The 26,135-nt window shown below is 34.8% G+C and overlaps 1 protein-coding gene across 6 annotated transcripts in view; it reads left to right on the top strand.

Annotated features, from left to right (window-relative positions):
• Window positions 1–222: 222 nt before the first annotated feature.
• The window catches only part of ZMYND11 (zinc finger MYND-type containing 11), a 132,981-nt gene continuing 107,068 nt past the window's right edge, over window positions 223–26,135 (top strand). The window contains exons 1-2 of one of the 6 annotated variants that reach the window (XM_051961392.1): window positions 16,308–16,449; window positions 17,840–17,936. The gene's annotated coding sequence lies outside the window, so the exon portion shown is untranslated. The other 5 variants (XM_051961393.1, XM_051961394.1, XM_051961395.1 and 2 more) reach the window with 5 other exon arrangements.

Here is a 26,135-nt window from a genome sequence, read left to right as displayed (position 1 = left end):
TTCATCATATAAATATACGGTTTTTGTTTTTTTTTTTTAAATCCTGGCTTGGGGAGAGGAGCAAGTCCGAAGGCAACCGCTAGAGTTCTCCTTCTCCCCACGCGGCTGCTGCTCCTCCTCGCACCCTCGGAAACCAACCCTGTTTACCCCGAGAAACCTGACCTGTGGACACGGGGGGGAAGAGGGGGATCAGACACAATAAAACTCCAAGGGGGGAGAGCGAGGGAGAAAGAGAGAGCGAGGGAGAGAAGGAGCGGAGAGCAGGGAGGAGGGAGGGGAGGAAGGAGGGAGGGCGGAGGAGGGGAGGGAAGGAAAACACACACACGCACACGCAGACACATACACGCACGCACACAAAACCAACATGTGAAGGGGGAGGCAGCAGCGGCCTGGGGAAGGGATTGAAAAGTTTCCCCCGGCAGCCAAGCAGGCCGGCGGGCGCGCCTCCCAACTTCTCGCCCCCGCCGCTGCCGCCGCCGCCGCCGCCCCCCTTCCCCGGTCCCCCTCCCTCCCTCCCTCCTCGCTCCCCGCGCCCTCCTCGCTCCCTCCCTCCCTGGCTCGGGAGCCAGCCCGCCGCCCGCCGCCTGCCCGCCCGCGCGCCGCCGCCGCCGCAGCACCAGGTGAGGAGCGGAGCGACGCTGTAAGTGGGGAAGAGGCGGGCGGGCGGGCTGAGGGGGAGGCTGAAGCTGGGGCGGCCGGGCGAAGGGGACCCCGCCGGGCGGACTCTATCCCCGCCGCCCTGAGGCGGCCCCCGCGCGCGCCCTCCCCGATGCCCCTTCCTTCTCGTCCTCCATTGTCGCGGCTGCTTTCCCGCCCCCCCGCCTCGGGTCTCTAGCTTTCTCTCTCCCGGGGCGGGTTGTGTGATGGAGGATTATCAACATGGCGCCTTCCAAACTCCCGAGCCCCGAGCCCGCGGGCCCCGCCGGGGGGGAGGGAGGGCGGCGGCCACGGGAACCTGCCCCAAGGCAGGCTGTGCCCCCCCTACCCCGCCCTCACCTCGGGACGCCCCCCGCTCCTTCCCGCCCTTCCCTGCCTTGGGAAGACCGAGCTAGGCGAAGAGGGGGAAGGAAGGAAGGAGGGCGATGGGCGGGAGAGTATATGTGTGTATATATGAGTGTGTGTGCGTGTGCGCGCGGCAGGGGGGAGACTGGGGGCGCCCGGAGGAGCCCAAGGCGGCGGCGGCGGCGGTGGCGGCGGCGAGGAGCCCAAGCATAATGGTGGGGAGAAGCATCCAACTCCCGGGGGGAGGAGGGCGGGGGTCCTCCGCGAGAATTCCTGGAGAAGGGGGACCCGGCATTGTCGTGCTCCCGACCCCAACTCCCATCCCGCAGCATGTCCTCTTTTTCGCTCGCTCCCTCGGGCCCCGGCCGAAGTTGGCCGCTGGAGCCGCGTGGGGCATCGCTGGGGTGCTCCCCGATCGGGAGAGTGGGGGGGGGGCGTGGGCGGCGCATCCTCGCGTTGTGGCTTCTGCACGCGTGTCGTGTCTTTTTTTGGAGGGATTAGAGGAGTGACCCCCTCCGCATCCCCTCCCTTTGCCCGCGGTGGTTTTCAAAGGACAGTGGGTAAAGCTTCCCTTGCAAGGACCGCGCCGAGGCCTGGTCGGCAGCGGGAAAGCCGGGGCGTCGCGTGGTGGCCGGAGACCGACTGCACTCGGCTCGGTAGCCCAGACCCTTCTTCCGGAGCACCTTCCACCCCCGGAACGTGATATGTGTTTGTGTGGCTAGGTCCGGGAGGTGGGGAGCACCGGAGGGGAGAAGGGCGGCGGAGCGCGGCTCCCCGGCCGGCGCGGCTCGTTGTTGGGCGAGTAATGGCAGCTGCCGCCGCCGGACTGCTGAAGGACGCGGGCGCGAGCCGGGCTTCCTGCCCCGGGGCCGCGGGCCTGGCAGCGCCTCCGTATCCCTCCTCCCTCAACAGGTCCAGACTCCGCTCCCCGCCCTGGAAATGCAAATAATAAAAAGTTCTTTCTCCTTTCGCCCCTTCTCGTGCCTTTTCTGGGTTGCCGGTGCCCGGTTTTCGCCACCAGCAAGTATTTTTCTCCTCCTTTTGGGAGCATTTGGAGAAAAGCGATATTTATGGAAGGTTTTTTTTTTTTGTTGTTGTTTTGTTTTTTATTAAGAAAGTAGCCTCTCATCCTTCATTAGACTGCCCAGTGAGTGTCCTAATGGCGTCTAAAGGGAGGAGGGGGGTCTTCGGAAGAGAGAAATCAAATCGTGTGGTCTCTAGGCACTTGGCGACGCTGACCTGTTCGAAAAGCTCCTTCCTCATCCCGGGCTTCTGAAGCCTTTTAAATTGCATGTACTGGAACTGTTTGCCCTGAAATGTGTTCTTTGGACGGCGCCTCTGGCTGCCGAGGATCTCCGTAAGATTGGAAGGAAAACCCAAAGGCTTTGAGATAGTCTGGTGAAAAGCAACCGAAAGCCCACCTTGAAAATATGATTGATCGTTTGTAAAATAATATTGCATTGCCATGAAGGAAAATTATGAAGCAGGGGGTGGTTAGGTTCACACTTGGACTACTAGTGTCTGGAGTTTTTTAGTCTTGGGAATTTAACTTGGGGGGAGACAGTACTACATCGCTTTTAACAAACGGTTTTTGCTATCGTCTTTTGTCCAGAAAATAAGTTTTTAAAGAAAAAAACAACTTTTCCTAGTTTTCCCCTTGCGTATAAAATCGGCACTTGTGAGTGTTCATTCAGACTTTGTTAAAAGACATAAAGACTTTACCAGACTTCTTTACCAGGTAAGATCTCGGAGTAGCAACCTTGGGGTATAATTACATTTATTTACAAGATATTGGGGAAATGGCTCTTGAGTGTTTTGAAAGTTATCTTTCCTACCTATCTTTTCTAGACAAGTACCCATTTGTATTTTTTTGGTTTCAGAATATCTTCAGAATATCAGCTTTAAAGCTGAGTTACTAACTGTATCCAATACTCTGGCAGGAATATTCTTACCTGAGTGGTTCTATACACTGCTCTGAGTTTGCCTTACAATCATTATAATCGATGACAGTGTTAACTGTCATTCTTTTTTGACCAAATTAAGAGTTCAAAGATCAGAAGATAATGTAACTAAGTTCATAGTAATTTCCTGGGTATATTTGTGATTTCATTAAAACTCTGATGAAGAACCGCTGCTGGTGATTTTTATTTAATAAACACTTTAGCTATGCTTTTAACATAGTGTTTTAGTTAAAATTTGGTGGAAGATAATGTTTATATCCCTACTTGGCTAACAATTTAAGCATTGTTTAGTCCTCAGAGAGGTGACCACTATCAAGCAATTTCTTATATTTGTGGACCTTAGTTTCCTCATCTGTAAAATGAAGGGATCGGTTTAGGTGGCCCCCGAGGACTTATCTAACTCTAGGACTATGATCCTTTTATTTCGATCTTTTCCCAAGTGTAACAAAATATACCATGTATATTTCTATGAGTACTTTTGAGTGTTGATGCTCTCAATATGCCTAAGGCATACTTGGTTGCTTTGTCAATTTCTAGTTGGATACATTGATATCTAATGATATTGTTAAACATAAGTATTCTAAGTACTTTGACTGTAGCCTTGACTATCTGGTGTCTGGTCTGATTATCTTCTCCCTCTCCCCCCATCTTTACAATTCATATCTACATGGAAAACTTTGCAATTAAGTAGTTACATGAAAGAAATTAAGGGAGAACTGGACAGCAAAAATTTATCATGTTATTTTTTACATAATGTTTTAAAGTTTATCATACTCTGAAAACTCTTAATATTAAACATTGAGTTTAACAGTGATATTTTTGCTATCTCAGTGGTTCTATCTTATGGATAGAACTTTTTTCATCATATTGGCATTTTATAAGGAAGCCTGTCTCATTCTAGATATTACTTTCAGAATAACTTAATACATGATTTATCTTTACTAGATTTTTCTTGGTGCTTTTGCAGCATAAATATCAGTTCACAGCCCTTTAAAAAGGGATTCTGCACTCTTCTCATTTATTTGAACTTTTATTGTTGTTCAGTAAGACTTGATTTATTGAATGATATTCTCCCATTTTTTTGTCTTGGAATTTTTTTTTCCCAACCAAGTTGATATTGTACCAGCATGAAAAATAAGGTATTCATGAGCACAATATTCACCAGTAGCATTTTTTTCTTAAGTTACTTTGATAGATCTGTGATTTCCTCTATGTGGGTACTCCTTCAAATACAGTTTGCCCCCTGGCAATGGTGGCTCTGGCAGTAAAGCAAGATTATATCTTTCCCAGATAACAGTTGCAATGCCCATTCTCCTGAAAGAACAGAATGTCCTGAAAGAACAAATGGGAGTATACAGCTAAGGTTGTCTTTGTCAGTAGAAGGAGGTAGTGGGACTATAAAAGAATACCACAGTTTAATGTGAATCTTCTCTTTAGCCATCAATTAGATTATATTTGGGTTAAGATTTTCTTTCTTTCTTTTACTGTTTTTAATTTGGACCAAATTCCTGTCCTTTGATGAGATACTAAATAAAGAAATGGAAAGAGTAAAAGATAATATGACTATTGTATTACACACACACACACACACACACACAAACACACACAGTCACTACTTGAACTGGCAATCAGTTCTTGAATAACAATTTAAATACCTGATTGGTTTTTAAAAAATCTTTGAGAGCCAATAATATATTCTATGGTTAATGAAAACGCTACTGGTCTTGGAATTCCCAGAAGACTTGGATTCTGGTCCTGAATTTACTCTTTAATAGGTGAGGAGACCTTATACAAGTTTTTAACCTGAGTCTCAATTTCCTCATCTGTAAAAATGGGTTATGTATATACTGCCTAGTATACAAGGCTATTATTAAGATCAAGTAATAACTATGTAAAGTCTTAAGGTTTGCAATGCTCTATGTGAATGGTTTAGTTTTTAATTTTTTTATTTTCACAAGAATCCTGAAAAATACTATCATCTTCATTTTACAGATAAGAAAGCAGAGGTTAAGTGACTACCTAGGGACATATAGTTAATAAGTGTCTAGATTTGAATTCAGATCTTACTGACTCCAAGTCCAGTATTTATCTACTGTATCATCTAAGTAAGATAAAGTATATAAAAACACTCAGCAAATACCTTAGAATACTGTATATATGCAAGCTATAATTGATAGCCCTATAGCTATGTTCCATTGGAAAAAGAAAAGCTTTTATAAGGTAACTATGTTGCATTTCTTAATTATAGGCTACAAGTCACTTTTAGCTATCAGTGAACAGATCAGAGTGGATATAGGCAGTTATTTGAGGGTGTAAATGAGCAAGGGCTTTTGTTTTTACTAATTTATTTTGTAATTTGCAAGGTTGATTTTCTTTGTAAATGATTTTAAAGGTCTTTTAATAACTAGCCCTCAGTAGAGATCCTTTCTGAAGGCTGTATAATACTTAAAAGTATTGGCTTTCCCTTAAAACAGAAACTTTGTTCTTTATTCACTGAATATTGTCGACTATTTTTTACCACAAAACCTTTAGCTTACAGCTTTTAATAAACATAATTGAGTTGTCCCCCTACCCCCTTTTCTTTTTTTTTTTTGGCAAGGCAATTCCCAGAGTTAAGTGACTTCCCGAGGGTCACCCAATTAGTAAGTGTCAAGTTTCTGAGATCATATTTGAACTCAGGGCTTTTTAACTTCAGGGCCAGCCACCTAGCTGCCCCTTATTCCGGCCATTCTTTATGGAAGTGTTCACCAGATTTGATTTTAGGAATTCCTGTTATGTTTTAGAAGGAGTGTTGTGAAATTCCAAAATAAAAGTAATATTTGGAATAAGAGGAATTACTTGATGAGTATGAAAGGAAAAACCTGTCAAATTAACTCTTAAAATGTCTGGAGACTGGGTGGTCCACCTGCTTGTTTTCTAGGAGGTTAGTAGTTTTGTCTTTTAAATATTAATTTTTTTGGGGGGGGAATGATATTGTCTCTGGTTTTCTTTTGATTACAAATTAATCATTTTTCACTAACATAGTACATGTCACATTTTAAAGATTACATCAAAATCAATTCCAATTCAGGAGACTTTTATTTTTCATTGGCAAAGAGAAATATGGTGTGGTTTAGGTGTTTTGTTTTGTTTTTCCCTGGGAATGGATATCATTGACCAAAAGAGAGGCATATTGATATCAAGAGAAATAGTAAAGTGGTCAAAGTGCAAGCACAACTTGGGAAAAAAAGAAATAGCCAACAAATTGTGCAAACAAGATAATCACAGTGATTAAAACCCAACTATATTGAATAGGGACTATGACTGGTACTTTTATGAGAGATATTTTGCCTATGTACTATTGTTTTTTAGTTAAATTCTATAAGTTTACAGTACAAAGCTATCTTATTAAATTAAAATAAGTGTTGGAACATTTGGATAAATTCTTGATTCTTGCAGAAATTTTAGCATATTTTCCCTATTCATTTGGATGGATAGCTAAATTTCAATATCATAAAAGACATTTTAAAGTGTTAAATAACCTTGTGTTAAAGGTAAATTTCATATCCTGGAAAATATTTTTGTAAATTAAAGTGATTAAAAAAACAATGAAGATGAGTGGGAGAAACTCAAGCTTATTAATAAAATAGATTTGGATTTTTGATAAATCTTTCAGTAAAGAACAAAATATTTATATTTATGTTATTTTAAAAGTAGTTGAAAAATAATATTTTGTTTGACAACCTTTTAAGTAATAATCAGTAAACAGTTATATGATACTGTGTAAATGGCAAGAGTTTTTTATCTGATGTTTGAGGCATAGAAATAATGGAGGCAACATCCAAATTCTTCATATGTAACTATAGGACTATAGTTTTGTTTTTTTCCCATCCCAATGACATATAACACTGTACTTTTTGAATGTGTGGAAAGAATGCTCTATATTATAGTCAAGTATAAGGGTTTAACTCTGACTTTGGGCAAGTCACTTCATTTCTCTGGGCCTTAAAATTTCCATATTTGAAAAATGACAAACTTTTGATAGTATGGTAAAGTGTGAATTGATGCTTCTAATTATTTTCCCCTAAGGAGTGAAGTTTAATAAGAGACCAAATCAGGGGCTCTATAACCTTGTTGTTGTCATGCTGACTCCTTGTGAGAAATAGGGTTAAAAAGGAAATCATTTGCATGGAAAACGTATGTATCTACACACACACACATACATATATAGATTTACATATCATATGTATATGTATATATGTGGATAAATATATACATATATATATTTAATTTCAGACTTTAGATTAAGAACTACTGGAGTTAAATATTTATGAGTACTTATATTATCAACTCAAAGAATTTAGAATTGGAAGGGACCTTGGGATCATCTAACACAAATCTCTCATTTTACAAATGAGGATACTGAGCCCCCAGAGAATTTGAGGGATTTGTCTAAATTCACATTGTATAGCAAAAAAACCAAACAAACAAACAAAACTATGGAATGGATTGGTTTCTAAGTTGTATGTGGATCCCATTTAAAATGTTCTGGGAAAGCAAACCTAGGGCAAAGAAACTTTTTTGTGGGAGAAGATTGATGGTGGATATTTTTATAATGCAAATCACTAAACTGTTTTATAAATTCATATTTATATAACATTGACATTTTTTAAAGCAAAGCAAATCTTAGTCTGAATAAATGTAAAATGTTTATTGTAAGATGGGTTTTAATTGAGTCAATAGTACTATGTAAACTTTAACTTTATTTTTAAATGAGTTTTAACCTAACATTTGTGCATTAATTTTCTTGAAGCAAAGGTTATTTTTTTAAAAGTCACACAGTAGAAAAATAATTGCTACTTAAGCCTTAATTTTTGGTTATTCCAAATAACTAAAGGTTTTTTTTTTTTTTGAGAGAGAAGAAATAGCACAAGCACCAAAAGTGTCTTCTCTTTAATTCTTCTTAATTTCCCCAGTCATATGTGCATTAAACTATAGACATACAAAAATTAAATAATATTTACATATCTATAGTTGTATATTAAACACATTTTGTATTTTTGGACATTTAATACAGACATTTAAATGAAAGATTCATTCAAAAATTTTTCACTGGTTTTTAAGCAAGATTAAATCTTAAACTTTATTTTAAAAATGTAGGTGCATGTGTATGTTTTTTTTTGTTTAGCTAAAAACATTTTGTCACAATTACTTGGATTATTGATTAAATAATTAAGCTTAAACATTTTTAGCTAGAAATTTTTTTAATGGAGTTACTGTGAAAACATTTGTCATAATCTTAACTTTAGCATTTTAAACTAATCATTTTAATTTATTCATTATGGAAAAAATTGCAAATAATTAATTGCAGGATAATTGAACAGAATAATTTTGTACAATTTGCTCCTGGGTTTGTGTAATTTTAAGCAAATATGAATGTGCTTTAGTTAGAAAATCTACTTATTCCTCATAGCAGCTTTCAGGAGGCTGCTGTTTCATCATAAACTATCCTGCCTGTGCCAGCAGACATTTTGAAGATAACATGGCTCAGGGAAGTTTAAAAATATAAAAAACCTCTGTAATCTTTCTTTGAATACTTATGTTTAAGAAAAAAATTATATAAATCTTTTGAAGCTTACTACATTATAAATATTTTTGATATGTTTGGGAGGGACTAAGGAAATAAAGGAGTCATTCATTGTCTTGAGCAATATAGTCGCTTCAGAAAGGTCTCTGTTGGATCATTGCAGTTTGCATTGAAATGGCTGCTGTAAGTGATGAACCTTCACAATTTTATGTTTATATTAATTTAAAATAAAATGAACTCTTACCTCTTCATAAAAATTGGAAGAAATAAATATATCAGGTGAGGTGAATTCTAGCCATAATCCTATTGTGTTAAATAGACTCTTCAATATCCATGTGCAAAAGCATATGTAAATTTAATTTAAAAAATTTTTAATTGAGGAAAAATAAGATGTGTTATTCTTCAAACTGCCCTTATGATAGTTAAAACATCCAATGCTTTGTATGAATTTATTGGAAAGATTTTCTTTCACATAGATTCTTGAATTTACTAGTGTTTGTTATTCACAAAATTATCATAGTACAGTTTATCCAGAAATGTCATTTGGGTAATATATAGATCCTCTGTTTTTAGTAGAGATTTATTAGTCATCTACTCTGTGCCAGGTACTAAACTAGGGCCATCGGATACAAATTAACACAAAGAAGAAACAAAATCTACTCACAAAGAGCTTACAATTGAATGAAAAATTACTGCTAGTCTTTGGTGGGTTTGGACAGCATGCCTTCTTTTTATTAAATCTATGATTTTATAGATTTATAGATTGAAAGATAAACAAGTGACTCTAAAGGACTGGCTTTTTATGCAATTAACTTTAGTTAAGTTTTCAAATGAACATACTTTTGATAAGTGCTGTACTCATAACATATGGCATAATGGGATAGAAAGCACAGATTTATAATTTGCTTTTAAAGCTTGTTAATTAATGTTCTTAAATATTTGTTGTCAGTATTTTCAGTTACCACATGTATTTGAACATGGGATGTCCTAAATGACTTGTTAATATAGAGATATGTTTTTATCTTTTAGGAAGAAATGATCTCTTTGTTATTCTTTCAGAATTTGAACTTGAGAATATAGTTTGAAAATTAAATTTTGTTGAGTCAACAGAGTATAATTAGTTGTTCAGTTCCTGAAGTGGAAACAATGAGTTTAATTTAGCATAGAGATAATATTTCAGAGACTTCCCAAAGACTTTATATTGGACATAACATGAAGAACATTGGGTATGAAATCTGACCTAGTAGGAGAAAATTGTTTTCTTTTTAAAACATCATTATAAAACCAGATTTTTAATTGAAACTAATTTCAGTAATGGCAGTGTTGATCTTGAATTAATTATTTGGCACCACTTTTCTTATATATAATTATAGTCAGATCCATTTCCTACAGTTTTTAGTGATATCAGACAAATCTTTAGGAGGAGAAAACATATAAGAACAATAACAAATAAAAAAAATAAATAAGAAAGACCACTAAAAGGAAAGATCTGCCATAGAGAACACAGGTTTTATAACTACACTGATTATGTAGATTTAATTATGAAATTAAAGTATTACTAAATACTATGCCATATTGAGAAGATAATTGTTGTGTTTAAGAACAACCCCTTCAAGATTAAAGTGCATTCCAAGTTGAGATTATTTTCTTTCCTTTCTTGTGTATTTCTGGCTCTATAATATGACATCCAGAACTCTTAGCAAGTTAGAAGTGTATAGTTTAAAATCATAAACCTGGATTAAAAATAAATTATGCATTTTACTAGAAAATGTATAATAACAAAAAGTCTTAAAAGGAAAATCATGAATTTGTGAAAATGGAATTTAAATTGCTTAGGATGTGTCTGGACGTTTTCTCTGAAGTGTGTTGGAATTGTGTGATCTTTTTGACGTTAGGAATAGTAATGTCTATTTCTACTTCTGAATAGCTTTGGATTACATTGTAACTTCCTTGTGATTGTTTCACCTAGACAATTTCCAGTTTTAAGTGACATGCTGTGTAATCATTTATACCAAATACCAACACATTCAGATTAAGTTTCTCAAATAGGTAAGGTGTTTATTTTTGACAGTGACTATCTTCTTTTGAACACTCCTTTATCATTTAATGGAAATTATTAAGATATCATAGTATGTGTTTCCTAAGTATTATCTGATAATTTTTAAGAGTCTTAGAGACATAACTAAATTATGTGTGGTTCACTGGCTAGTGCTGCTAAAATCAAACTCCCTGTTTACTGTTATTTTAAAAATTATAAATCAGGTTAAAGATATTTCAATAAATAAAAATTCAAAGATAAAAAATTCAATAACTGCCAATATCCAGTCAAAGTAGTAAAAGTCTTTTTTTTTCCTTTTAAAGGGATACAATAGCATATTTCACAAAGTTGCAAGGGATTCTGAATTGAAAAAGAAACTTCTTTTCATATACCCTTAATTAAATGGCAGCCTGTACTTGATTACTTTCAAAGGGAGAGAGGGGAGGAGATTATCTACCTTCTCAAGTATCATATTACTTTGTCACAGCCATAAATATTAGAAAATTTTTGTTTACACGAATTTGCCTTGCATTTCTCAAAATATTGCCTTTGTTTCTGCTGTATGGGACTAAGTAGAACAAGTTTAACCCCCACTTCCATATGACAGCATTATATTTATTTAAAAACTTATCACATTCAAATCCTTTCAGTCTTTTCATCGATTCATTTCTTTGTTTGTAAAGAATTTATTAAGTAAGTACTTTACTTTGTGCTATGTGCTAGAGATATTAAAGTAGTCCCACCCTCAAGGAAAAAAAAAAGTGTGTGTGTGTGTGTGTGTGTGTGTGTGTGTGTGTGTGTGTGTGTGTGTGTGAGATTTTTGGGAAGAGCCACTCTCACATACCATGTACCCAATCCCTTTCTCTGTCCTGGTGGTCTAGATATTACTTAACTTAGCAATGTCCATCCTAAAATCTCCTTAGGGCTGAATATTGTCTGCCTAGAGCAAAATATGACCTTCCTATCATTTCTAATTTTTTTTCAATTATTCGCCTCTCTGAAAGCCTTCAATATATCAAGAAAGCAGGCTAAAAGAAATGAATGGTAAATACTAATTTTAACTGCTTTGTGAAGTGTTGAGAATTGATAAAAACTAATGAGGAAAAAAGTATTTTGAATTTATATTTATATGCCATTCTACTTGTTTTCTCCCTTCTCTTTTATCTTGCTTATCAAACAGCTGGTGTGTTTCCAGGCAATGACAGTTGCCATTCTTTAACATGAATTCAAGATAACATAAATCCTGTTAACACATCTTTTTACACTAAACATAGAAATCAAAGATTCCAGCATTTACACTTTTAAAATAATGATGATACTTCTACTATTTTCAAATATTTGTTTCCCCCTTTTTTGGTTCATTTTAAGACCTATCTTTGTATCTATGTACTCCTTTCATCTACATTCCTCTCTGTTTCTGACTTGATGAGTTTTTAGGTTATTTTGAGAAGTTATAAACTCTCCTCATAACTTCAGATTTCTCAATTGTTAGAATTAAGGGAGTGAGCAATAACAGTTATTTCTCTAGGTGAAAACCTCTTTGAAGTTGGTAGGATGTTTTAAAATCATGTTTTTAAGCATATATCCTTTTTTATTTTTTAAAATAAGTTTTTATTAATTGACTTGTTTTTTACATTGTAATTATCTCCACAATTAGTGCATTGAAAAAGTCCAAAAACAGGTACAATATATAACACCTGTGGACCTCCCACCTCCACAAATGAATGTAACTCTTATTCTTTTCCAGTAGTTAATATATGGTTCATACCATTAGTTTTGAACCTCTTCAGCTTGAGTTAATTACTTAAAATAATTAAATGATAGGACATTTAACATGTTAAAAGCTTTTAATCTTTCTATATTTAGACATTAAACCATATATTTCATAAGAGCTATGTGAAAGATTTGATATATACTTGTATAAAATTAAGAACTGAATCATTTTAATGTCAGATATTCCCTTTTCCTGTAACTGTACTTTATACCACTTGTTTATGCCAGTCCAAAATTGCTTTTTGGATTATATTCTTTAAATAATTGACACCTTTAATTTACTTAGATGCATTATCTATTAGAGACTATAAAATATCAAATATAAATATGTATCTGTATATATTAACGTATACCAAAATAATAGCTTATTATTATATTTTTTTCTTTCTCTCTCTCTCTCTCTCTCTCTCTCTCTCTCTCTCTCTCTCTCTCTCTCTCTCTTTTTTTTTTTTGGAAAGGCAATGTTTCCTGAAAGGAATCTTGATATAGTGGATAGAGAACTGACCTCAGAATCTGGAAGATTTGGGTTTAAGTGTTGCCTCTGAGTCATACTGATCTTGGGCAAGTCACTGAACCCCTCAGTGCTAAAGAAAACTTTTCCTAAACTCTGAGATGCAGTGTGTGCAAACCTGAACTTTGAGCTCTCATGTCAATGAAATTATAATCTCTCACTGGTCTCTATTCTGGATCTCATGTTTTCAGATGCTTAGAAATGGGGACCTTTTCGTTTTGCAAATCATGATTCATACATGAACCATATCATTTTTCTTTTTTCTTATATTTGATACATAGAAAAGAAAGGGGAAAGAAAGAACATTTATATAGCACATACTATGTGCAAGCACCATGCTAAGTGTCTTTACAAATTTGTCTCATGGGATCTTCACAACAATTCTGGGATATAGATAATGTTATTGTCCCCATTTTATGGATGAGGAAGCTGTGGCAGGTAGATGTTAAACACCTCACCATGGGTCCACATAGCTGTCATCTGAGGCTCAATTTGAACTCTTATCTTCCTGACCCCAGGTCTTGTACTTTCATAAGTATTTCAAGTATTCTGGAGAGCCTATGCAAAGACATGAAGAGGTAAGACATTGTATTTAAATAAAGGAATATGGCTGGAAAGTGAACAAAGGTATAAGATTTAAATCCCTAAAAAAGGACTTTATATTTGATTCTATAGGTAATAGGGGATCTCTTAGAGTTTGAATGGTGTGGGTGAACATGTTCAGACCTGTGCTTTAGAAAAATTACATTGGCAGCTCCAAGGATGATGTAAGTGAATAAAGATTTGAGTAAAAGGATGAATTGGAACACTATTGGAATAATCAAGAAGTGATGAGAGGTTGTGGCTGTGTGAATGTAGAGAAAGGGACATCCAGAAGAAATGTAGAAAATGAAAATGTAAGGTATGGCAGGTAATAGTATATGTGGGGTGTCCAAAGAAATTAGAAGTGATGTGTCTGAATCAGAATGATTACAATGAGAACAAGAAGGGGACAAATAGGAAAGAATTAAAGTATAAGATTTGGCAACTGATTGCCTATGTAGAATGAGTAAACAGGATGTTATAGAGGTTGCAAATTAGGGTGATTGGGAGAATAATGGTGCCCTCAACAGTAATAGTGAAATTGTGAGATAGTGAATTTAAAAAGAAAGCTAATCCTTTTCTGGAATGTTTAATTTGAAATGCTTATGGTATTTTCAACTAGAAATATCCATCAGGTGGTTGATGATGAAGGACTCATGGTAAAAAAAAAAAGATTATATCTGAGAATTATAAATATTAAGATGACTTACCAAAACCATAGCAACTGGTAAGATCATCAAATGAAAATTATATGGAGAAAAAAGGAGATCCAAAGACAGTTATGGGTAGTACCCAGAGTTAATGGCCATAACATGGATGAAGAACCAGTGAAAGAGATTTAAGTAGTATGTGTCAAGATAGGAAAACTATGAGAGCATTATTTAAAAAAAAAAAAAAAAAAAAAAAACTTAGGAAAGAATTTCCTGGAGGAGGTGATCAGAGATGTAAAGAAGAATAAGGATTAGATATGTTAGCTCAAACAATTGGTAATTGGAGAAAGCAATTTCATTTGATAAGACCAAAAACCTGGTTACAAAGGATTTAGAAGAGAGAAGAGTAATAGTGGAAGCACCTAGTGAAGATGACTTTCTTCAGCCAAAAAAGAGGGGGAAATGTAAAACAGTTGCTAATCCAGTATGGTTAGATCAAGCAAAGGATGAGACCTGGGTTTGTTGGCAGCAGGGAAGGAACCAGTAAAGAGGAAGAGATGGAAGATTAGAAATGTGGGAATGATCATGGGGGTAATCAGTTGCAGAGGATAAGGGTGAAGAAGAGGAGAGAAGAGAGTTCTTGATGAATGACCTAAACATTTTTGGTGAAGCATAGAGAAACGTCCTCCTCACCAAGGAAGATTGAGGGAAAGGAGTGTTTTGTGTATCTTGAGAAAAGAAGAAAATGTTTTCAAGGGCTACTATGATGAATGGGATAAGGAATCAGGTGTCAGGATTGAGTTCTTGCACTAAGCCAATCTCAGCTAGCCAGCATAAATCTGTAGTGGATGAAGTTAAGCACAATTTTGTGAGTATGCAAATGGATTCAAGAGAACAGGTTCCTCAAATGGGACAAAATTGGGAAGGGAGAAGGCAGAGCAAGTGGGATGACTTGATATGCCAACGTGGGATGGAGGGATTGAAGGTCATAGTTAAGATGAAGAATAGGTTTAGAAGGAATGAGGCACAGAACAAGATGAAAGATTATGATCACTTTAAGGAAATTCAGAGTTTTTGAACAAGAAAATAGAACACTTGCAGTGAATGTCAATATTAGGGGTCTATAAGATATTCTGCCTTTGCTTTTTAAAGCAAGGTATAATTTTCCCCACTCCTCTACATCTTTTCAAATCGTAATAAAACCTAATTTTTTCAAAATTTAGCTCAAGTTCTATCTACTTCCTGAAATCTCCCTTTTAATTCTAGCTAATGGTTGTCCTTTTTTTCTTCCTGCCTGTCTCACTTTACACTTCATCTTTTGCTTTGAGAAGTTTCTTATATTCAGTTGGCTGACATTTATTTTTTTCTCCTCACCCTTTTCCAATTAAAACAAGAAAAAAGAAAAACCTTTTGATTTGTAATCAAATAAAACAAATTGTCATATACAAAACTATGCCTCACTCTAAATCTCAAGTCCATTATTCTGTTAGGATGTAGGCAGCATTCTCTGTCATTGGTACTCTGGAATAGTGGTTAGTCATTGCACTGATTGGAATTACTAAGACTTTCAGACTTTGTTTTGTCTTTATAGTATTATTTTATAATTTTTTCTTGCGGTTCTGCCCATTTCTTCAGGCTGTACTTTTTTCTTACTCCATCTCTTTTATGATTTCTTATTGCCCAATGTTATTCCATTAGATCACATACTATAATTTGTTCATTTCTTCTCTACTTGATGGTTACCCCCTTATTTTCCATTTTTTAACCACTATAAAAGGCAGTGCTATAAATAGTTCTGTATATATGGATTCTTTTTTTCTTTCTTTGATCTCTGAATTATAAACTTAGTATATGGTATTGCTAGGTCAGTTTTTTTTTTTTAAACCATTTTTGTTGTTTAACTTTTCATGTGCGCTTATATTCAGTTCCTCCAGATTGTCGCTTTTAGAGTAGGGGTGACATGAAGGACCAAGTTCTGCTACTTTATTTCTACTATATTTAACATATTGCTATGCAAATAAAAACAGTATTTTGTTGAACGAATTAAAAGATAAATCACAATAATGGAAAGGGCATGAATATTCCACAATAGACAATAATCAGCAGTCCTGAAAAACTGAGAACTGATGACAGATATTCAGCTATAAAATGTCTTTCACTACCACATAGTTAAAAGTTATTAAAACCAGTTTTATTTGTTCTCAATAGTAACTTCTTAGGTAAATATTTTTAATGTTTTTGAATAAGTCCATTGTTAATTTACACTTGTATTACAAACATGAATTATGTGTTTTCTGTTTCAAAATAGATGTCCTACTCTTTGGTAAATGTGGAGAAGTCAGCAGTAATATAATTGTTTTCTAATGGTAATGTTTTATCATGTCCTTTGCCTTTACTGTATTAGTTTTGCAAACTTCCAAGTGTAGATATAATAATTGCATTTGACTAAGTTTTCTGCAATTTCTTCTTTCTTTTGCAGTTTTAATGATTTTCATAAAACCAGTAAAGCATTTGTTAAATGATTTATCTTCTCTGAAGCACAGTGATAACTTCAGTTCCTATTTAACATATATGCAAAATATGTCCTTGAAATAAATTGCTCTTTTAAGCAAAATAATCTAGAATCATACATAAAGTTTCCATTCCTTCCTAAAATTATTAGTAATACCAACCACTGATTATAGTATTATCTCTAAATTATGTCATCCTTGTTCAGCTTTTATTTTTTAACCTAATAGGCTTTGAAGAATTGTAATGTGAAATTCCTATTTATTACCTGATGTTTATATAATGTTTTAAGCTTTGTAAAGAACTTTACATACTTTTCTTTACATGAAAAATCACAGGTATTTTTATGGCAGTTTGTAAGCTTAAATAAGTTTAGTGATTTGAATGTGGTCACACTGTTAGCAGTTGTCAGAAACAGAATTTGAATTCAGATTCCTTTTAACCCCAAGTCTAGCACTTTTCCTCTTATGCTATGCTGCTTTTTTTTAGTGCTACTACTTCTACTGTTGCTCAAGGTCATCAATTCCCCATTTTATTATGTAATATTGATCTCATGTCTTCCTCCCCAGATTAACTCTTATTCTTTTGCAGTATTGAGTCTGTTTCTACTTGACCCAGCAACTATTCTCTAATCATTACTAAATCTAACTATTTCCTGGCTCAGGTCTTTGGTTGTTAGTGATAGAATGATTGCTTTAGATTGTGCTGACAAACGTGTTCTAAACCAAGAGGTTGGGATAGATAGGGAAAAAGGAGGAAAAAAAGAATGAATGTAGGGAGGGAGGAAGAGTGACATGAGAAGGAGATATAGGAAGTGATAGGAGGGAGAGAGAGATTAAGTATAAAGGAAAGAGGAAGAAAAATGTGATGGGAGTATGACCATGTTAAATGCTAAATATAAGAATGTTCAGGAATATAAGTGACAAGTGGCTGGGATGGTGTAAGAAGGAGGAGGAATTATAAGAAAATATCACATAAATCAGCAAAGGAAAAGTGAAGATGACTAATATCAAGTGAAGTCAAAGTACATTATAATTTTGCCACATACTGTGATCACTGATCACAGCAGACAGAGCAAGAGGTGAAAGCTTTTGCTTCTTGGAATAATTAACCATAACATGGGAATTAGGCTGCCAATATTATGCAAGTATAGTTTGTCAAGACTAAAAAGTTGGTCAGTGCTGATTGAAAAGAATATAAACATGTATTTGTAACTTCATCATGTTAATAGATTTCTGCATTTTGCAGCCCAACTGTGATTTCTTATCCCGTGTCCTTTCTGGCTGATGTTCTTTCATAGATGTTTTACAAAGGATCTGCATTTCGATGGGTCTTTATGCATTCTGTGAGTAACAGTGCAATACTTAATTTCTTTTCATCTATTACCCCTCCCTTTTGCTAAATAATTGCCTAAGTTTTTCACTCATGCATTTCTTCAAAACTGTCTCTTACTATTTCATGCATGTAATTTATATTACAGTCTACTTAATACTCACTATATATCTTCATTGCCTTTTGGGTTACCTGTAACTTTGATTCTTCAAAGATTGTTTGATTCCTAGATTCATGATATAAAACATTTCTGGGAAAACATTTTTATTTAAAAGGTAGATTGTGTGTTGGGAAACAGTCTGTAACATTTTCCAAATGCAGTTTGGCGCACCCTTTCTTGTGGATATTTTACTTTTATTTTCAGTATAATTTGAAATTGTTTTTCAGAAAGTTTGGACCAATTCACAATTCCACCAATGCTATAAGAGTGTGCTTTTTTTTCCCCACAGTCCTTTCACAATCAATTATTTTCACATTTGTTATATTTACAAATTTGCTGTGTATGAGGTGAAACTCAGGATTGTTTTGATGTGCATTTCTATTATTTTCTGCAAGAAATCTTTAATCTATCATCTAATGGTTAGTAGTTTGCAATCTTTTTGAAAACTGTTTGTTCATACACCTTGATTACCTGTCCATTGAGGGAGCAACTCTTGGATTTAAACATTTATATTAATTTCTTTTACACACACACACACACACACACACACACACACACACACACACTGGATATGAGATCCATATCAGAAATAATTGATGCAAAGGTTTTTGGTTTTTCCCCACAATCAATATATTTTTTCCTTGTTATATTGATTTTGTTCATGTACAAGTTTTTTTTTAATTTCATGTAGTCAAAATGACCTATTTTATTTTCTCTGGTCTTCTCACTTAAGAATTCTTTCCCTAGTCTTAGTATGAAAATTATCTAGTCTAATTTTCTTCTTTTTTCTAGGGTATAATCTTTTTCTTTTAAGACATATTTCAGTTTGAGCTTATTATGAAATGTCTATGGTATAAAATATTCATCCTGATTTCTGCCAAACTGCTTTCCAGTTTTCTAAGCAGTTCTTATCAAATAGAAATATTAGCTAGTTTATATACAACACTAGGTTATTAAATTTAATTATTTCTGATGATTTCTTTTCTAGCCTCTTTCACTTAATTTACCGTTCTGTATTTTAACAAGTTCCAAAGAGTTTTGATGTTCATTGCTTTTAATGTAATTTGAGATTTAAAGGTATTTTCTCTCTTTATTTAGATCTCCGCCAACACCACTCCATTATTTCTTTTGATTTTAAGTGGTAATTTTTGTTTATTTATTTTGAGTCTACTTCAGGCTTGTTTTTTTTTTCTTTCATTGTTTTTTACTCTAGGTTTTAAAATAATTTTTGAATTTAAAAATTCTACCCTAGGCTGCCATTTATTTTTGCTTGCTAGGGAAATTGCTGGTTAAGGCAATTTCTGGGTTCTTAATGGGACAAAATTTTGTTAAAACTTTTTCAGGAAATGATGGTAAAGGAAATAATTTTCTTTCCATTTTTATTTTTGGATAATAACTAATTGGAATAGGTTACCTTGAAGTTGTTGCTGCCATACATAGTGCCTTTTCCTCTTTATCTTAATTTGTGTTGATTTTTTACCTTTAACTAGTATGTTTTGGGTCTCACTTATACAGTTGATTTCCTTTATGATTTTCTTGAGTAACATCACTGACTATTGAGAGAGTCATCTTCATTTCTTTTTGTGTTGCTACTCAGTTGCTTATCATGTCTTGTGCCTTCCAACTCTTATTGAATATCCTTCATGTATAATATTATACATTATTATAATATTATATAGTTGAAACCACACACTACTAATCCCTTTAGTTTCTTAAACCTGAACTATATTTTCTTATATATATTTTGTATAGCAGGATTAACTACAAATCATTATACAGTTTATTCATAGTTTTTTTGTGGATAAAAATCTAAAAGATAGTGTGGAAAAAATTCGAAGTCTTTTAGACTTTACACCAGTGTCATTATTATCATAGAATTGCAGATATGAAAGAGAGTTCAAAAGTCCTCTATTCCAACACTTATCTAAAAGAAAAATCCTGTCTACATCATTGTTGACAATTTATCATGAAATTTTTGCTTAAAAATAGATATTTTAATCCACTTAGATAATAATCTATTCTGGTTTTGAGATGTCTCTATTACAAAGTTTTCCCTTATAAAAACTGAAATGTGCTTTCCTAATACTTTTCACTTACTAATATCCTCTGCATCAAGCAGAACCATTCTAATATCATTTTCATATGACGAATCTCAAAATATATGAAGTTCTTAAGTTAATGAGATTGAACGCTGAAAGAGACTTTAGAAACCACCTAGTTCAAAATCTTCCTTTGTTCCCCAAGTTTTACAGATGCAAAAACTAATGCCCACGGAGGTTTAAGTCAAATTGCTCAAATTGTAGAAACAGTTTTTGAAGTGAGGTATTTTTACTATGAATCTAATGTCCTTCTCTTACTTCATCACTTGCCTAAATCTTTTGTGTCTCCAAGTTAAATAGTAACTCACAGTTATCAAGTGATATGTGTTACAAAGTGCTTTCCTTACAACTCTGCAATAGAGCATTAATATAGCCACTACGCAGAGGAGAAAACAAACTTACAACAGACTTACAAAGTTTTATAGATTGGTTGAATTTCTGATTATGAAGGTATTAAGTATCAGATTAGAATTTGACCTCAAATGTCCTGACTTTTGAACTCTTTGCTTTCCACCAATCCTTGAATTGCATGTTTGTTTAGTTTTTTTTAAGATTCATTCTAAATTTAGTAATTATCTACAAAAACAAATTTTCCCATGCACAGATAAAAATGCATATGCATGAAACATAAACTTCTGCTGTATACTTGTTTTTTTTAAAGTGTATATTGATTTTAACCAAATTGTGACAGAAATATTTTGTTTCTCTCCTCTTTTTAATTATTCTTTCTTTTTCTGGATTTTGTTAATTTGTTCATATAAAATCAGTTTATATGTTCTGATTCTTTTTTTTTAACTTTGTATCATTTCAATTAAGTCTGCCCATATTTATTTGAAATTTTATGTTGTTTAATATTATACATTAATATAGTAAACATTAATATACTTTTATATGACAAATATTTTGATAAATAAATGATAAATCAAACATCTCAGTTGTTGGAAACATGTTTTTTTCTTATTATGAATAAAGATACCATCAGTACTTTTGTACAGTTAGATTTTTTTCCTCCACAATGGTATTATAGGATCAAAGGGAATTAAGTTTTGTACTTGATGTAAAATGGCATATTGCTGTAAAGGCTGCACTTTTATAACTTCATCAGCAATATAATGATAGCCTGCCTGTTTTTTTGAGCACATGTGAGTTGGGCCCAAACACACAGACCCCCATCACCACTCCCACTTGATGTTAATATTTTAAACAACTATCTTTGATATTTACATGACCTTAAATCCCCTTAACAGGGGTATGCTGGTAAATGATTAGCAATTAGCTCTTTGGGAGGGTGAGGGGGAGTGTACACAAGATAATACATTTTCACTATTTAAGTCTAGACAGTTAACAAACCAGCCTGATATGTAGCTTTTGCCAATTCTGAAGGAATAATCCTTACTCTGAAAATTAAAATTTATCAACTGATTTTTTTTTTTACCCTAATTCAAACAAGCTCCACCACATTTTTACCCCTCGTCCTGGTCATTTTTCTCTGGATGTCCTCTCCCAGCTTTTTAATGACCTTTTTAAAATGGTGCCCAGAGTTGAAAACTGTGTGTGTGTGTGTGTGTGTGTGTGTGTGTGTGTAAAAACAAATGTGATATGACCAGGGTGAATAAATGGCAAGACTGTTGCCTTTTTTATTCTGGACACTATATTCACTTTTAATGCAGCTTGAAACTATATGCCTTTTTTGGTCCATGAAACAGGGCTGATTTATTGGATCGACAGTCTTTTCAAAGACCTGCTTTTTAATTGTGTCTTCATCAGTCAGTATATGGGCAAGATTTCTATAGTATATTACAAGTTTAATTCTTGGCATCATGGATTTTGCAATCTAATGGTTAGCCAGTTTTGTTTTAAGTATGGAAGGGGAGAAATGGAACCTACTATTTTAGAAAAAAAAGTGCTTTGAGAAAAGAACTTAATGTAGAGACTTTAAATTTACTCATTTTTGTATTAAAATTATTAAAGTTTAGAAATGTTAATTGAATATGTAAAATAGTATCTTTTGATTACTTCATTCATATTTTTGTTGGTTGTTATTTCATTGACATAGTGACTTTCTCTGTTCATGCAGATCACAATTTCTCTGTTGCCCTTACATCCTGTCCTATCCTTTGTGTTTTCTCATAAATCATCTGTGGAGGCCTTTGGCCTAGTAGACAATGCAAAGTTGTACAGAATTTAAAATGCAAGTATATTTGCTGAATTGCTTTCTTGTACACTTATAATTTTGGCTGCATATTCCCATGGTAACAATTATTTAATCCTAATATGCACTCTCAGAAATTTTTTTGTATTTTTCAGTATGCAGTTTACATGCATTAATTTACTTATGCATTCCAGTAAAATCATATATAGAATTGTACAAAAGTATAGTTAAGCCATGATCTTTTTTCTTACCTTACACAAGTTTAGTAAAATTATATCTGATTTTTAACCTAGTATGTTTCACTTATCATGCAACAGATAGTGGTTAAGTACCCAATATTTACACAACATTATGTTATGTACTTGGGATATGTAGATGAAAGATGGCAGGCTTTATCTCTTAACATTTGAAGAAACAGGTTTAGAGAATTTAGATAGATTATCCATTTATCCACATTTGTTTGGTGTTGGAGGTCAGCTTTGAGCCCAGGTCTTCTTAATGGCAACTCCAATCCTTTGTCTACTGCAGTATTGATTTGGATTGAATTATGTATTCTGCTACAGCAACCTCATCCATAGGTGTCTTGCTTTCTAGCTTTACTTTTCTGTGTTAGTTTAAGTAAAAGTCCCTTTTGGACCCTCTGGTTCTTCTATCTATTCAGCTCTCAACATATTGATAATTATTATTCAGCTTAAATACTTACTTACTCTTTTGCTTTAACCTGTTGTAAAACATTAGCAGGATTTCATCTGTTTGGAACTAACACACACAATCTTTGAATTGGTGAACACTTTTTTTTAATGATTGAATTTTGAAAGACAGGTTGTTTGAGCTTTCTTCTGCGGTCCATCCAAAGATACTCCAAGGTAGTATTCCTTGAATCTTGGGCTCCTAACAGCAGAGCAAACAGGTGGACTCATGGAGAATAGCATAATAGACCTTCCAGCTTCCAACTTATATTTTAGTTACATGACATTAAGAACATTGTGCAGCATGCTGTACTAAGAACTAAAGAGGGATATTCCTGGCCTCTGCCCTTGTGAAGCTTATATCTAGTAAGGAAGTATAACAGGCACAAAAGTAACTGTAAAGTAATATATGCTAAGTGTATATGAAAGCTATGTCCCGTGGAGTTCTATCATGAAAGATCATTGCCATCTAGAGGACATGAGAAAATATTTTGAGAAGATAATTAGTATTCGAACTGAAAGGAAAAGTAGGAATTCAGTGGATTGAGCGAGGGAAGATACGGAGTGGGGAAGGAGAGAGAGATTCCAGGTATAAGAAACAGTATCATCATAATTGGGAAAGTACAAAGCATGTCCAGATGGCATACAGCATTGAATTATGTTTGTGAGGGATTTCCAGGCTCTGACGTTTGAACTTTATAGGAAAGGCATTAGGGGAACATTGAAGATTTTTGAACTCAGAGATATTATGATTAGATCTTTTAATACGGAAGAGTATTAATCTGGAAAAAGCATGAATTGTGAGTGGAACACTTTGGGTTTAGGTATAATGGAAATGGTAGGAATAGGGATTGGGAGAGATATCAAGTTGCTATTGAGGAAGAATTCTCTCCAACCTGCCTTGGTGGCATGGAGTCCTCATCCTTCTCTTTTATTACATAGAAATTTAATCATAAGTGCTTTACACTGATAGAGAAAGTTGCTTGTTTATGTTCACCAAACTATATAACAAATTGCAGTCGAACTATATCAAAATTCACAAAAGACATAAGTTTTTCTATGGTTTTTTTTTTTTAATCCAGTAAAGAAACCAAAGGCCTCAGGTATTTATAGGCATATGTATAGTGAATATATAAATAAGCAAGATCAATTAGAAATTGCAATATAAGGGGATTTGTAGATATCATTAATGCTGAATAGGATGATTATTATGAATTAAATATGTCTCTGAGAAGAGGGCACATAGCTCATTTAAAAGAAATATGAAGGGTAGAGGTTGGTGAGAGGCCTACAATCACAGTAGCATTGTGTACTAGTTAATGCTACAGCAGTCATCATCCTAGGAATACAGATTCAGAGCAATGAAAGAGCCCTTCCTTAGGGAGCATGAACTCTACTGGATATAGTGGATGTAGATAATTGCAAAGTAATTTTAGTTGGGAGAGACTGTGGGCTGTGTGTCTCAGAATTAGTAGCTAGCTGTAAACAGTAAAGGCTTAGAGGCGGAATTTGAGCCAAGCTTTAAAATTGAAAGTCGGAATTCTGAGAGGCAAAGGTAGGAGGGAATATGAATAATATTCTAGGCATGAAGGAAAAAGCATGAGATGGGAGATGGAGAGTTATATGTGAGAAGACTAGTTTGACTGGCTCTAGTATCCTCACATATAACTCTCCATCTCCCATCTCATGCTTTTTCCTTCATGCCTAGAATATTATATATATATATATATATATAATCACAAGAAAGGGAATAATAGGTAACATATTCCCCACCTCCTTAGATAGAAAAGGAAGATAGTAAAATATAAGGGATCTGATCTGAATCCACTCACTTTCCTCTCTTCTCTTGCCCAGATTTGAGTTATTGGTTGTTATACTTTCTCTGATAATGCTGGTAGTTTTTATTTTGGAATTTTTTTAGGAGGTGATTGGTTTTGTTATGTTTTGCTTTCTTTTTTTTTTTGGAGGCAGTTGGGGTTAAGGGCAAGTTAAGTGACCTGTCCAGGGTCACACAGCTTCTCTTGACTCTAGGGTAAGTGCACTATCTCTGTTCCACTTATCTATCCCCTGAAATGATTGGCTTTTTTTTTTTTTTACTTTATCTGATTTTGGTTATTCTAGATAGTTTTCGTTTATGATTTCTTATTTTTTGGGGGGCAGGAAATATGGTTGTTAGGCTTATTATTCCCTTATCCTCCCAGGAATTCTGATCTCTTCATTTTTTTTTTTTATATATCTTGCCTTTGTTCTTATATTTATTGTTTCATGAAATCATTCTGCTTGGTGAATCTATTCAGGGATTTGTTATTTTGATAAGAATTTTTATCTGCTGTTTTAACCTATTTATTTGCCTTCCAATTTTTTCCTTCAGAATGCTTATTTCATGTATAAATCTATTTTTAAAAAATCTCTTTCAGAAACATATAGTCCTATACATACATACATATGTGTGTGTGTGTGTGTATGTATATGTGTATATATATATATATATATATAATTTGCAAAGGCCCAAAGAAAAAGAAAAGGCCTAGTATATGCATATAAAATAAAAGAAAAGGCCATATACTAGGCCTTTTCTTTTTCTTTGGACCTTTGCAAATAGTTGAAATAGTTGTTTCGGAATTACATTCTTCTGTATTTACCTTTTTGCCATCTCTTGACCCATATTTTTTCAAAGTATTCCTGTCATCTCTTGATTCAGACTTTGCCAAGGTCTCATCCACCCATTCTCACGTTATTTTAGTTGGTCAGGCATCTTTTCACCCTTAACTCAATTTCCTGTGTTCCTGACTGAATTTAACCTCCTTCATATGTTTGGAATGTGGGCCAAGCTTCTATGGCCTCAGTGAAAGGTCTGCAGTTGGCTGTCTCTAGTTAGAATGCCACCACTCTAGTGCATGAAATAAATGCCAGAGTGACAACATTCCATCCACCAGGAAAGGCTGGCTCTGTTGTAGTCTTCTGGTCTGTTCACCTGAGCTTGTTGTGGCTTTTCTGTTGCAATCTTTTTTTTTTTTTTCAGCTTTGAGGCTTCTGGCTGTTTTGGGGGCAGTTATAGACTAAATTGAATTTTTTTCAATCATTTTTGGTTTTGATGCTCTTTTTAGAACAT

The sequence above is a fragment of the Antechinus flavipes genome, chromosome 5, assembly GCF_016432865.1.
Source record: "Antechinus flavipes isolate AdamAnt ecotype Samford, QLD, Australia chromosome 5, AdamAnt_v2, whole genome shotgun sequence".
NCBI lineage: Eukaryota > Metazoa > Chordata > Mammalia > Dasyuromorphia > Dasyuridae > Antechinus > Antechinus flavipes.
The sequence above is the reverse complement of the archived record's forward strand: the minus strand, read 5'-3'. Positions and strand labels throughout refer to the sequence as shown.